This window comes from Blennius ocellaris (assembly GCF_963422515.1).
Source record: "Blennius ocellaris genome assembly, chromosome: 1".
NCBI lineage: Eukaryota > Metazoa > Chordata > Actinopteri > Blenniiformes > Blenniidae > Blennius > Blennius ocellaris.
The window spans coordinates 12,280,778-12,296,768 of record NC_137650.1 but is presented as its reverse complement, the minus strand read 5'-3'; positions in this window follow the sequence as shown (position 1 = coordinate 12,296,768).

Genomic DNA, 15,991 nt, shown 5'->3' with positions numbered 1-15,991 from the left:
TGTGGCTGTCTGGATTGGGACAAAGTATCGTGGCCACTCCTTGGTTTGAGGAAGAAGCTAGCAGAGTTCCATCGTCATCATCCTCCGTGAGGCTTTCACAATTAAAGAACCTTCAGGGGTGGAGAAAAAATAAAAATAAAACAAATGTGTTGCCTATTGAAAGGTCAGATTGTTGGTTTTAATAGAGTTTATGCCAGTTTATATACAGAAGGAATATCATCTGATTCAGGCCTTGTATTCCTAACAACAATCCAAGTGGAAACACATATTGTTTGCGTTCTTGTTTCAGAAAAGGTTTGCGTTTACTTGGCAACATTTGGAAAATGATATGAGTTAACACAAAAATGACAGAAACCCTGAAAATTATGTAGTTATCATGTAGAGCCACGAGTGGGTGCTGTTGGTTGTTTTTGTAACAAAACCACTCACATGCGCGTAGTTAGTGACACTGACAGTCGTACAGACAGACCATGATGTTGAATTATTATTATGTTATTATTATCAACTATAAAATCACCAAATATGGACTGGGAGTCACACCACTCCGCCATTGTCGTTATTGCGCATGTCCAGGAGAACCATTTACGATGGCTGTGGTGTGCATGCACAGTAGCAGCATGTCAGAAAAGTTGTGTTTTCTGCTCACACAGAGCTGGAGCATTTTCAAAAAGTTCCACCTTGGGAGCAGTTTTCAAAAAGTTGTGTTTTCTCGTTCTTCAAAGCACAGTTGTCATGGAAACAAACACCCAAAACACAACAAAAGTTTTCCTTTTTCACTTGTCAGTCAGTGGATCAATTCAATAATGATTTTACTCAACTGAGTATGATATGCTTGCATGATACAACACATTTACCCTCAAGCTTATCATTGATTTGTCAATGAGACTAATTGAACAAGAGAAGCATTTGCCTTGTATAAAGTCTGGTCAGGACTCTGATCAGATTCTGAACCAGGTTACACCACTTCCATCTGATCGCAACGTGTTTAATCGGAATTATCACAGTTTTTATGTAACTCAAATGATTATACATGCTGCTAAAACTTTGTCGTATTAAAACAGCGGTCGAAAAAGTGTAACGGAGAAATTAAAACGACAAAATAATCTTTATTGCATCATCATGAGTGAGTTTTAGTTGCAGACTCAGATGTGCTTCTTGCTCGATTGAGAAAAGGTATTATTTGTTAATTGCTTAATATGCATAGATTTAGAGGGAGCCTGATAACCAGCACACCTCAGTGTGGCCAGGCCAACCTGTCCAGGATCTGGGATTGGCTCCAGCCCCCTGTGACCCTGCACAGGATAAAGTGGAATAGAAGACGGGTGGATTCATTCATTAGTGAATATGCAGCAGTAAAACTGACTAAAGTGAGGCGCAAACATGAATTCTGAAACGTGAAAGTAGTATGTTGTTATTTGTGAGCATCGTTTCTATGAAGCTGCATTTTGAAACGTCACAATATCGACAGTTGTGACTAAATGTGCATTACTTGTTTACATGTGACTGAAGTGTGGAGACAATTCCTAGTGGCGGTGTGAAGTACAACACTCACGAAACCTTTGTTTTATTTTGAAGGCAGAGTCATGAGCTGAAGAGGAGAAAACTTTGTCACAAACTTCTGCATAGAAACAGACATGTGAAAGTACTGTAACTGATGAAGAGGAAATTAAATGAAAATAAACTGTTAGCCCTTTGGTCATGCTCCCCGGTTGGAAACTCTTAGGAAAATAAAGTTAATTTCACTGGTTTACTTTATGCTGCTAAGTCACATTTTTATTTGTGTTGCATCTCAGTGACATTTGATTTAGATTTCACCTGATTTCACTGTTTAGTACTGTTCAGATCACATCTAATTGAAAAATCTTCCACTTTTTGTCATTTCTTTGTTTAGAACATCAATTAAATCCAGCAAATAGTATGTAAGAAAATAACATTGTTGACATTATCCACTTCGAAGTGGATCCATTCACCCGTAGCCCGGTCCGGAAGGTGAAAGCTGTTGTCCATGTTGTTCACTTTCATTTGTACCCTGGATGAACCACCCCGCCCTTCACGGGCAGCTCAGACTCATTGTGGCGTGCCTTACCCAGCAGTAACCAGCAGCTGTGCATATTTCCCTCCCGTGGGACTGATAACTGTTCAAAGATCAACGATAAATCATGAGTTGTAGCAATTCAGCCCTCTGTGTTTGGATGACTGTCACGTGCAACACTAAACAAGTTGCAGGCCATGCAGTACTGACTGGCTCTCTTTTGTGTTTTATTTTGGTCATGCTGGGACTGCATGACGAACCAGTCTGTCTTTCAATGATCACCGATGGAAACTCTCACCACCTGTCTTTAAAGCATGAATCACAATTACTTGCGTCCAGCCCTTTGTAATGCACTATATGGTCAGAGTGCCATGCTTGCTTTCTGGTCGTGACTGCACACACCTTGAAAACAGACGAGAACCTAGAACTAAAGAAACTCTGGTGGTTCAAACTGCCCTCTGCTGGCTCTGAACGCCTTCTGCAGTAATCTCCAGGAGCGGGGACACATGTTGTTCTCTGTGGAGGTCAGAGAATAAAATATTCAGAAAAATAAGAGGCTCAGAAATGACAAAACGGCATTCAACACTTCAGAAAAGAGACTATCAACTGAGTGGCAGCCTGCAAAGTCAACACCTTGGGTGTTTCTCGTTTGCAGTTATAGAGTTTTAAAATGATTTTACCTTTCAGCATTTAATCCATGCGTTATGATATGTGAGGGGAAATTGATCCTCAGTTCTACAGCCGCTGATAGAAATGTATGTTGTTTATGCCGGCCATTATTTTCCTTCAGGCATCAACAAGATTAATTAGAGCCTGTAAATCCCGTCACATATTGAAAGTAGTTAATTGGTATGGCACGTATTTTAAAACCAGGCTTCAGTGCAGCCTTTCTTTTGGGATCTTTTGACTGACATGAATTGAATGGAGCTTACATATATATATATATATATATATATATATATATATATATATATATATATATATATATATATATATATATATATATATATATATATATATATATATATATATATAATTCTGGCAAAGAAAAGAAAAAATCCCAGAGCTTTGCCAGCAAGTGAGCCCACACTTCTGGATGAAATCACAGTTATTAATGTCACAGTGAAACCTCAGGGTGGGAAGAGTAGAATTCTGACGTCTGTGTGGCAGGAAAAATAAAATCTACCTCGCTGTTATGTTTGGACAATTTTAGGAGCCAGCCAGGAGTCAAGAAAAAAGCCCGGTCACTTGAAAGAACAGGCTGAACTATAGAGTCACAGTAATACCTCTAAGTATTGATTTCCAGCTCAGAACATGGCTCTTTGAGACACTTCATTCTCAGAATCTGTTGCAGATCACAGCTGTGACTAAGGCATTGCTGGTAAATCACACTCCTCTTCTGTCCTTTTAAAATATACACCTGTTTCCGGCATGAGACGATATCAAGGTAATGCCTGCTATTTTCAAGTATTGTGCCATTGACTGCGGTTACAAACGACACGGTGGTATAAACGGTCTTCAGCGCTCACCATGAGGATATCATACTGTAGAAAGTGGAGCATTAACAGCAAAGGTGGAAGTCTCCTACATTTTAAGGAGTTAAGTTTGATGGATTTTATGGGACAGTGGTTGGGTGTACTTAGTCGTTCATGGGGCTAATTTTCTTCATTCAAAATATGACATGAAATCTCAAACTCAAAATCAACTTTATGTGGTATTTGGTTGCCGATTGTCTTTATTAAAAGGTATCATTTCATGAAGGTTTCATTGCGAGACTTGGGTGTACTTACTTTTGCGCACATAAAAACACTCGAAGTAAGAAAATGTTGAATATATTTCACGCTGAACCCGAGATGAAAGCGTTACAGGGATTTTCACAGGCTCTCTTGGCATTACGGACCCAGAGACATACTATACAACAGTCTGTAATGCTGCCTTCAAAGCTCCCCGTCAAACAAGCTGCTATCATGGCACCTCATCAAACACATGTACACAGTGTCACAATCACACCAGGTGTACTCTTTCCATCACTGTATGTGAAATTGAACTACAGAAAAGTTGTTTTGGAGGCCCAGCGGGCATCTTTCGCCTCTCTCCTCCACCTGTAACCAGCCGAGGTTTTAGATAAATGGCAGGTGGTATTGAAAAGAGTCTCCATTCAGCGCCACGCTGAGCTGCACTTAGACACATTATTGCAGTCTGGAGGAGCGATGGAGGGACGCGGGGGGAATGATGAAGCAGGGTGGCCCGCAGACTGCAAGAACATAAGCTGGACGGGGTAACAAGCATGACACAAAGAAGTACATAGCAGCCTTTGTGAGGTGATAAAAGGAGGTTTTGTGGGGTTGGAGGACTTGGATAGGAGAGGATGGAAGAGATAGCGCTGAAAAGAGGAGGGAAAAAAAATACCCACGGACCAGAGTAAACACTTGGACAGAAAGACAAAAACCCGCTAGTTGCAAGAGGAGGGAGGAGGTGGGGGAGAGAGGAGCGAGAGGCATATCATTTGGCTGAAGTGCCTTCTGAATACAGTCTCATAGTTCAGAGGCAGGCCTCTTCAGCTCAGCCGCACCGCCTGCGTGTCTTCTCCCTCCACCCGAGCTGTAGGGATTTTGTTGTTTTTCTTCAACTTAAGCTGAATGCCTGCAGTCTCAGCAGCGAAAGGGGGGTGGAAATGCTTCAAAGGAGTTCAATACACAAATCATATGGAGCAGGTGTGTCAGACATGCAGCCTGAAGGCCAGTTTCTGCCCACAAGTGAGGTCCAATGCAGCCCGTGGGATAACAGTAGAAAGTGCAAAAATATGTGACCACTGTTCCTAATCTGTCCACTAAGGACAGATCTGTATCTGTTTACCATCAAAGTAATATCACAGGCTAACCTTAACCCACCTCAGATATTGAAGTGTGACAATAAACTGAAAGCTTGTATGTAAGAAGTTGCCACTCTTTATTGTGAATAATAAACCCATGTGTCATGACTCGGGATCTCTTTGCAGGCCCGGATGGTTGTTTGTGCAGTAGTACTGTGGTGTACTGGCAACCTGTCCCAACAGTCCTCAGCCTCATGCTAATTTCACCTGGGACAGGTCTTCTGATTGAAAAATACTTCATGCAGAGCGATGCAGCAGCAGATTGAGATTGCAAAGATTACATGAAAAGTGTACAAAATTGGGAGCAAGATGATTCTGTGGGGTGATCTTTGAAATGACTGACAGGAGGCAGGAGCTCAACTCATTTCACTTGTGGATTTTATTCCTGTTGTTTGTTTGTTTTGGTAATGTGATACATCAAAAACAACTAAAAAAATCCCTGAAAAAAAAAAACCTAAGGTCTACTCTGAGACTACTCCGTATTGCAAATAGACTATTATACTTGTATGCCGCAACTTAAATCGTGGGTGTCAACTATATAGCCTGTGGGCAAAAAACAAGCTTCCAAGAAGCTCCAATCCAGCCCAGAAAACAACCAAGCAAATTGCAAAAAGCTATAACAAACACAGGGTTGTTTTTTTGTTTTTTTTGTAAGGGTAGTGGATACAACGCTATACTGTTACCCAATTCCGATTTTCTTCCCACAAAGTGACCCCATTGCTATCTGTTGTGTGATCCTGTGAGCGTTGCAGTTCAGACTTCTGCACACCAGACCCAGGCCTTGATCATATGTGTTTCCAAATTGTGTCTGATGCCTTTCAAAGCGACCGCCATCTGAACAGTCAGGTCACATGTCATTGACGTGGGATGGAGAACAAAGTCTTGTCTTGAGAGTCACGGAGAGAGAGGTTGACGGATGTATTCAGACATCATCCCTGACGCCCTGAAGTTGTGGGTGAAACTGTCAGTGAGTCTCCTGGCGTCGCATAGCCCACCACTCCCGGCCCCGACTCAACATCCACTCATCCTTCTGTACGGAGATAGCAGCTGCTACTCCACAAAAGGCCATTGTTAAAAGCTGTGCTCTCTTTTTTTCTTTCTCAACCTCCTTCTTGTTTTCGTTGTCAAATTGTCTATATTTTGTCGGCTCCCGTTAAACAACCACATAAAAATGGATATACGCATGTTGATCTGGTCATCTTGGCGCCACGCCTTCTTTTGTGCATGTGGCTCACTTTGGGGTCGGACTAAACAACGAGAAGAGGTGGGGGCTTTTTGGACAGTTCACTGTATTTCCCACCAGTAAGATTGTGTTTTATTTATTGTGATCATTTTCTCTGGTATATTGAAATTAAAATAAAAAAACACAAAAAACAGATATATACACTGTTTTGTTTTGTTTTTTTTAAGTTGTCTGTCACATTCATCCATTCACACGTTCACAATAACAACTGCCATGTAAGGTCCCCATTCACACACCACTGGGAACCACTTGGGGTTCAGTGTCTCGCACAAGGACTCTGGCACTCGGACAGAGAGGGATCGGGGATCGAAGCCAACACTTTGTACCCACTGAGCCACAACCACCCACTTTTAATAGATGTGACTCTGGAGAAGGATCTGGAAGGGTTCAACAGATTTCCTTTATCATTATCCAAAATATACTTTTGAATCAGTTTGTAATTAAAATATAAATATCCATCTTGGCTCATTGGGACCGTGGTGTAGTGGTTTGAGCTGTTACATTAAAGCGATAAGGCTGGATTAGTAATTCCGTTGGCCTCACACGGTCGGTGTGAATGTGTGTGCTTGTTTGTTTCTCTGTGTTTTATCCTGTGATGGACTGTAAACCACCCAATCCCCCTCCAACACCCGAAGCTGGTTAAAAACGATAAATAAGATGGATGGATGTGTATCTGTTAGATTTACCCGGGAGCTCTGGTGTTATTCTCTCTTTGAATTTAATTTCATCGTATTGGTATTTATCGTCGCCTGAAGACTTTTTCTACTACACCGTTCATAAAAAGCACACATTTCAAAAACAAAGTGAGTGGATTGATGTATTTTTTTGAAGTTGCTCAACATGATGAACAACATGAAATATTTAAAACCAATGGCTGTAGTGTAACAGTAGATGTCCAATGACGAAGCCTATGAAAGCTCTGGGTTTGGTTTTTTGTACCTAAACCTTTGTGTTATTGCCACCGCAAGTTCAATGTTCTGTGATGTAAGATTGCGGACAGTATATTTTGTAATATTGAGGTTTCTGAAAATGTATTTTCACCTAGCTTATGACATTTGTTTTAGAAAGCCATAGAAACATCCCCGAGCCTGGACTAAAAATGGGAACATTATTGTTTGGCAATGCTAACTTTTTACACGCTTGAATTTCATGAATTCATCATTTTAATGATCTGCAAAAAAGGCTTGGTGATAAACCACTCAATACTATTGAACGTGTTCAAGCAGAGACCATTCAGGATTGTGACCCACCAGCATCAGGAGTGCCCATCTCTGGTGAAGAGCACTATTGTGCTTTGAAGGTTTTTTGTTGTTGTTCTTGTTTGTTTTTTGGGGTTTTTTTTTTAGAAATCATTGTTACTGTGGAATTGCTGACATATGTTCAGCATAAAAACTTCTGACACCCCTGAGATCAAAAAGTCTCTAAAAGCCTCCTCTGGGTTGAGGCTGTCGGCTTTCTTGACATTGCAGTTCACTCAACTGCCACCCACCATTTGTTTGAGCAGAGGTTGATACATGCTAACTGTACACGCACCAACTCCGAGGATATTCCGCACCAGTTCCTTGCAAAATGTCAAACTTTAAATTGACTTTGGATGTGTGATGTTCTTTCCATCGGGTGCTCTCTTTCTTCCCATCGTTATCATGATGCCGTCTGGTTTAATTGCACAGATAACAACAAAGCAGTCATGCAGTTGTCATTTACTATACTTGATGAGGTGACACCACACAGTTTTTGGTTTTTTTCATTCTCAGGTGTCTAGAAATGTCACGAAAATACCCCCAAAAAACTGTTAGCTTGTGTTTGGCTTTGACGGCTGGGGTCAGTAAAAGGTTGCAATACAACATCCCCCTGACACAAGTCAATGGCGTTTTAAAATGTGTATTTTTTTTTCATATTAATGAATAATTTCAATCCCAGACGTGCCCACAAGATGTCAGAGTCCGCAGTGTGGCAGGTCAGTAAGTCCAGTTGATCCCATCAGCTGGGATTTACTGTCTTTGTGGAGTCTGAACACACCATGGTACAAATCACTGTCACACACACTCTGTAAGAGTGTATGTGTGTATGTGTGTGTGTGTTTGTGCGTGTCTGTGTGTTGCAAATCACCCTGCAAGTTAATACAACAGCCACAAAGACCTCTCAGACCCAAGAAGTGTGTTTGAATAACTCCCACTGTGCTAAAGCTGTGATTAAATTAATCTGCCCACTTGGTTGTTTGCCTCTTCTCGCCTGTCTTGAGATCAAAGTTTGCTGACCTCCATGTTCAGTTTTTTTTTTTTTTTTTTTTTAAATACAAACTGTTTCTGTGCTGATTTGCGCCTCTGCATGCAATCCTGGGAGCACGCCAAGAGGCCCGACCAGGTGACTTAAGCCAAGCTGGTGCGTCCAACCAGAGGAGAGGGATTTGGGGAGGTCGGCTCCACGCCGCCTCCCACTCACCTCCACATCCCACCTCCATTCACTAAAGCCCAGAAGATTAACTCCCTCAGATCTCTCCTCTTTAATTAGGAGCGAGCAGGAGGCGTGAAGGCTCCATGCTAATAACTCAGAGGAAGCACGGTTGGGGAAATAAACAGAGACTTATTTTTCATCAGAATACTTTTATGGAAAGGCATCAGTCTAGCAAAAAAACAAACAAACAAAAAAAAAAAACACTTCATAAAACAGCATTTAATCAGCACAGGAGCAAAAAGGGAAAAAAAACACGTTAGTTTTTTTTTTTTTCAATCAACAAGAACAGTGACTCCAGAGAAGTTTAGATGGTGTGCATATCAAGTAAATCAAATATCTAATTAAAAACAGGGCAAACTAGCTAATGCTGAGAATTCCAATGTGTTTTGCATTCAAAAAATATATAATGGGATTTGAATGCTCTCCCTATGTGCACTATCTTCATTGTTATTTTTGTAGGAACTGCACTTTGGTTGCTCTTTATAATTTATGCCAACAGTGAAAACCTTTTACATGTTGCACTGACCTTTTCTGCCACTTCTTAGTTCATTCTGTCAGAAACGAGGCATCTTGACATTTGAAGCCTGTAATTTGACATCAGCCTCACTGTCTCCCTGAAACTTTTTATTCCTGATGCTGGTTTGCTTGTGCAATGTACGTCTGCAAGCTCCTTACTATGTATGTAACTTTATTTAATGTTTTAGTGTATTTGGCTTGAATTTCAATGAATTGTGTCTCTATGAAAGAGGGGGGAAATTTCGAGGAGTGTAATAGTGCCCCCTTTACCGACTAAATAATGGCTTGATAAGAGCAAGAGGGGAAATGAAGCACAACAAAAGTTACAGGAAGCTCTAGCCTTTAGATGATGTGAAACATTCTAACCTAAAGATTTCACAATGACTCCATTAAGGCGCAGTCAGAGGAGGAAAAAGAAAAAAAAAACAGCGCAAAACTATGTAGCAGTAATTGTACCAGCAGGGTTTTGTTGGCTATATTCTTCTCTGCCTTGTTATCTTAAAGTTATTTTGCGCCCACATAAGGAAGATGAGACACTTACGAAAGGCAAACAGCAGAACTGAAAAGAGCTGACACTTGAGTAGGTGATGTAGAAACCCTGAGGGGCTTATAAATAATATTTCAGATAGATCCGACTGAAAACAAACAGCTGCAGACGTCAACTGTTCATGTTTGGCAAGAAGGGGAGAGAGCAGAGAATTACTCCACCCAAGTTAGTATAAAACAGTTTTTATTTTGCACTTACTCGCAATTGATTGACTGTACAACAACAATAACAAAATAAAATGCCCCTTTAAGCTCGGTAGCTATAATTGGAAAGATGTCAGGGGTCAGGGGAAACAAACATTTATAAGATCCTCCAGGAAAATAATAAATTAACTGAAGCAGACAGTCTGAGTTGGAGGAGGACTGAAGCAGATGCAGGTTTATCACTCGTTTCCCGGAATCCTCCCCTTCCTCTAGAGGTGGGCGTGCAGCGTTCACCACCAATGGTAATCCCACTGTGTTCGTCAGAGGACACAACTCTGCAAATGGAGGACAGAGGGATAACACACTTTTAGCTGCAAAATCAGGGTCAAAGTTGCGCCAACCGTGCAACTTTGACCATGATACCATCAACATCAGCAGGAGGCCGTGTCTGAATGTTGGGCTGCAAAACCAGATTATTTGACTGCACGGGTACAAAAATGCAACGGTGGCGTAATGATGAACCGCGGCGTGCGATTGGCCCGCAGAGTCCCTTCACGGACGGGTAGAGACAGTTGCAGGCGGAGCTAAAGCAGGGGTAAATGGAGACTGGTGAAGACAGGGAGTATGAGGGCTAAATTTAGCCAATGGCTCTGCTGGGGTGGAGCTAATCCTCTTTGCACTCGAATTATCTGGCCTTCGGATTAGAGAGCTTTGCCTCTATGCAAGACATCTACTCTCTATAATGATGTCCCATAGCAGACAGTACCATGTCCTCAGGCAAGGGGGAGGTGGGGGGGGGGGGGGGGGGTGGAAGAGTCGGCACACTGACTGCTGCTGCGATGAATGAAGTGTTTGTGGTGAAGACTGAGTCGATTGTCCTGTTAAGAAAGACATTTCGCTGCACGTGGTTGATTTAAATGGGCGAACTTTTCAAAAAAAGTGACCGAAGGACAGTAGTAGTCTGGACATCAGCAGTCTCCCCAGAAGTATTCATACTGGCTTCTTATTATGAGGCGTGTTTGACAACAGTTATAGATGCTTCAAGACTCAAATAGTTTCTACTTCACTTCGATATAACTCTGTTTTATATTATCAGATGTGTTGAGCTGCATTCATTAACTATACAGTATTTTCACTTTCTTAGCGTGTTCTCATTCAAGCATTAAACACACACACACACACACACACACACACACACACACACACACACACACACACACACACACACAGACACACACACACACACACACACACACACACACACACACACACACACACACACACACACACACACACACACACACACACACACACACACACACACACACTCTTTGCAGAGACTTTGGCCAACTGGCCAAGTTTCTTAAGCACTCGATAGATCCAACTTTAGGTGAGAGGTCACAAATCTGCAGGGGAGGATGCAAATAAGGAGCCATTGCTCTTATAAATGTATGCATTCAGAACACTTCACTGTGGAGCGGTGCTGAGAAAGTATGGGAAAAATCAGAGCACTTCTACAGTCAGTAGCAGAGCACTAAATATTGTCCATTATTCAATCCAGCTTCTATTTATACCACTCATGGTGGGAGGGGGCCTGGCAGTTAAACAAAGGGTGAAAGATGGGATGCATTCTCAACAGGCCACCAGTGCATCACAAACACAGACAGACAAACGCGACATTTATGCCTGCTGGCAATTTACAGTAACAAAACGTAATTAGCTGTATCGGTAAGAAATGCATAGAGAGAACATGCAAACACCACACATCAAGAATCAACACGGACATATCCTCACAGTACTTCCAACCTCATATTAAAACCAATTAAGGTCTTTTTAAGCTTTTATTTTTTTCATTAGAACTTTCAATGATGTCTTATGGGCCTTTATTTTGCCCCTTAATTTTCCGTGCACCTGCCCACTTTCTCCAGATGTCTTTCAACTATGTTGTCCCAGTCGACGTGGAGCTTGTAATTTGACCTCAGGATCATTGTCTAACATGCATGAATGTTGACAGCATGTCAACATGTGATCATCGATTTTTTTTTAAAAGATACTTCATTGATACAACTGGGGAAATCATTTCCTTTGTATTGAACCATTCTGATTCATTGTTAAACTTAAATAGACACCAGGAGCAGTGACCCATTATCAGATCTCGTACAGTGGCATAGTTTATCTAGTACACATGCTGTTGCTTCAATTACTGTAATGCATCAATCTTTTGCCAAAAGACATTTTGAGAGTGAGTTCGATCGCATCAGTATTTCTGAATCACTGCCATGAAACTTTAAAGATAATTTATGCTGATTTTTACTTAACACTTTGAGCCGTAGCTTAAAATGCCTGACAGTGTCCCTCCTAACTCTGTTCAACATGTGGCCTTTTAGCAGTTAAGCTGATTCGAATAGAATTGAATTTCTTTAGATTTGTTGAGAAAAATCTAATCTTAAAGAAATTCAATTTGTTCCAATGTAACGTTCAGTGCACAGCAGAAACTCTGGAGATTTAACGTCTTGCCGGAGAAAATATGGATGTATCAAACTTCCCACTTTCCCATTACCGGATTGCATGAATGCTCCCAGTAAAAACAAACTGCATGAGGACATTTTGGCCCTGTGAGACTGCAGAAGGATCTGGGTGAAGGTCTCTTGAGGCCTTGCTGATACATCTATATATAATAAAACTTTTTTTTTCATTATTATTATAATATAATATACCATGATGGGGGGAAAAGCCTGGCATGAATCCACCACGCAAGCCAACCATAACTGCTGTCCTCTCCGCAGCCCTGGACCTCACCTCCATCACAGTCCGTATATTTTCTGTGTGCGGACCGCAGGAATGATGTGTGGTGTGAGGAGAGCTATGATTATCCATCTCCAGCACTAGGTGCCACTCAGACACATCCATAATCACCTCCGCGCTCATCCACACCAGAAGAAATAAAAACCAGCAGCCCTTCCTTCCTGCTCTGGGGGAAGAAGAATATTTCAGCTTTTTTTTTATTTTTTTATTTTGGGGCTGATGTGCTTATCCCAAGCGAATGGCGATGGATGGATGAGCAGCCACCGTGGCGAACCAATGTCTCACTCAGGACCGCTCTGGTATGCAGAGATTGCAATGATGCACCCCTCTACTTATGGGACAAAGAGCCGGGGCAAAACCCACATCCAGCCCCTCATCCAGGTCTGCTACTGAAAACTGTGTTTGGATTGAATCTGAAACGTGAACACTCTCTCTCTCTTTTTTTTTCTTGCACAACTCTGAAAGCTATGTTTCCATGACAACAAGCATCTACTCTACAAAAGTGTCCTTGAGCCCCCCCCCCCCAAAAAAAAAGAAGGAAAACAAATAAAATAGAGAATCTGAGTCTCGGTGGGGCTGCTGTTCTGGCAGCTCATGATAACCTCTGAACTCTTTGTGGAAGATTGTTTATAGAGATCATCAAAATGAGAAAGAAAAAAAAAAAAACCCTTCCCACAGAGTGAGTGCAGGAGTTTGCAGTCAGTGTCAGTGCAGCCTGTTGCTGCTTCAACCCACAGGACTGTACCATCACCCGAGGAGAGGGGGAGGAGGTGGTGGGTGAGTGGGAGAGAGGTCACTTCCGGGGAGTTTCCTGTGGGGATGAGCCCTGGTGTAGGAGGGGTGTGTGTGTGTGTGTGTGTGTGTGTGTGTGTGTGTGTGTGTGTGTGTGTGTGTGTGTGTGTGTGTGTGTGTGTGTGTGTGTGTGTGTGGGGAGGGGAGGGGGTCCTGAGCTGGGCTTCTAATCCCTCAGGTTTGGCTACAGCACGGCCTCAGGATAAACTGACATGTACGCTGTGGACATTTGAAAATGCTACTTGGTCTTTAGCCTTTTTTTTTTTTTTTCTCTTTCTTTCATTTCATGTTTGTGTTGTTCAAACTGATTTTTATAGGACGGGAATGCCAGCTCTGGTAAGATCACTCTTTATGTTTGTTTTTTTTTTCCTCCTCAAAGAATACTATTGTCATTTTAATTTGTATTTGTCAGATAAATATGTGAGGAAAGCGAGATAATAGAGATGAAAAGATACCTGCCAGTCTCCAAAGTGCTACCTTTCACTTGAGAACCAAACACAACAACAGCTCCCTTTAATTCCCATTTATATAACACAAATAATGCATTTAAGTTGAATCTGTCACTCTTTTTTTTCCCACTCTTCATTGCTTCAAATTCTGTTATATTCGATCTCTTTTGAGCAAATTTCAATACTAAAGTGATTGTTTGCCGTTAAGAAGTATAAAGATGCCTCCATTTTTGGGATCTTGCAGCGGATTGTGCACACAAACTGTTCGATAGTAAACGTGTCTGACAGGTTATCTGACCGCTCGTTCTCAGAAATCACACAGGATTGTCGTTTGACCTCTGGAGGTCACTGAAGAACCGAGATTAAAATGAACTCGCTGTGGTGACGGTTGATTTCTACAATCCAGAACACGCTCAGCTCATGAAGTCCACAAGATACTTATATTGATGAATGAATGAATGAATGACACATCACCTCGTTTTATCTCCTTGAGGAGAAACAAACTCCTCACATTGCTGCTCAGTTGATTTCTGATGCTGCAAACTCTTGGAAAAGCCATTTTATTAAGTAAATAAGGTCATGCCAGCATATTTGCGGGAAGTTGATGTCGCCTTCAGCTCAAATAGCTGTGATTTGATGTTAATGATGCCTTCATTTTAAACTCTTCTACCTTTGGGACACAAAAAAAAAAAACCCTGACCGAAATTAAAGACAGAGAAATACAGTATAAACTGCAGGTGTGATGGAGTCGCCCTGAGGGGCAGATGAGACTGTCTCATCTGCAAAATGACTTAGAAAGTAATGTATCTGTGAAAACTTGTGCATCCAAGGGGTAAAAAAAAAAAAAAAATTACAGGAACTCTGATTCGAGCAGATGATGAATGAAGTATTCTGCAGCTGATTCCTGATTCACTCAGTTTCTCTGCTTCTCACATGTAATTGCAATCTTCTTGCAGCAGGAGAAAGTTAGAGAAGCTGGTCCTTCCAGCTGAGTTATGTGGAGCCCTTCTGCGAGCGCTGCGGTTGTACAGGGAGTTTGAATCAAATATGTGAATTTCAGCTGGATAAAGACGTAGCGCTCTTTTGCACGTGCACATGCATGACTCCCAAGTCCGACATTAGCATTAATATGGTACTTTTCACAGAAACCCACTGCAGAGCGAAGCAGAGACGACAGAGTTTAGTTCAGCAGCACTAATAAATGAGGAGAGCTGTTAAAGGTCACTTGAGAAACTGGAATATCTTTCTGTAAATTACACGATGACCTCAGCGCTTCCTGTTAAACCCGGGACTCACATCGATTTTCGAGATTTCAAAGGGGCCCTCTGACTTTTTAACAACAGGGCGAAAGCGGATCATGACCTATTCAGGAATAAATACTGATTTGACAGGTGAAGGTGTGTGTGTGTGTGTGTGTGTGTGTGTGTGTGTGTGTGTGTGTGTGTGCGTGTGTGTGCGTGTGTGTGCGTGTGTGTGCGTGTGTGTGCGTGTGTGTGTGTGTGTGTGTGTGTGTGTGTGTGTGTGTGTGTGTGTGTGTGTGTGTGTGTGTGTTATAGGTGTGAGAACAGGCTCAGATCAATAAGTCAGCAGTGGAGGGAGAGGGGAGGGAGGACGGCAGCAGTTATGTAAGAACCAGCTGTGAGAGGAAAAGAGCTGCAGCGAGCTGATGAAAGCAACTTCACTTCCCTCAACCACACTGAGCTTCCACCCTCTCACATTCTCCCCTGAATTGGTCATGTATTATTCAAGCTACGCAAAGACAGAAAATAAAATAGATGATTGTGATCATACGGTGCAATTGCAATCTCTCTCTGGTTGCTGCTGGCAACATGACTGCATGATGCCTGTGTTCAACACCGATTTTGTGATTTGGAAAGTATGAGGGGAAAACGGCAGAAAACACAGTTAATTGAGGACAAATCCAGACTCTGTAATCCGCTGCTGCACTCGACCACCTCTGCGACTGTTGTGATGAAACAATAATGTCAGGCAAAATGAAAAAAAATAATAAATAAATAAATAAAAACAAATCTGGAGTCTTAATCTGGATTAAATTACAACGGTTCGTCATCCTGGCTCCAAACCAGAACAGACTAACCCAAACCACACCGAGCACTGTCGGATGATAAGACTATACC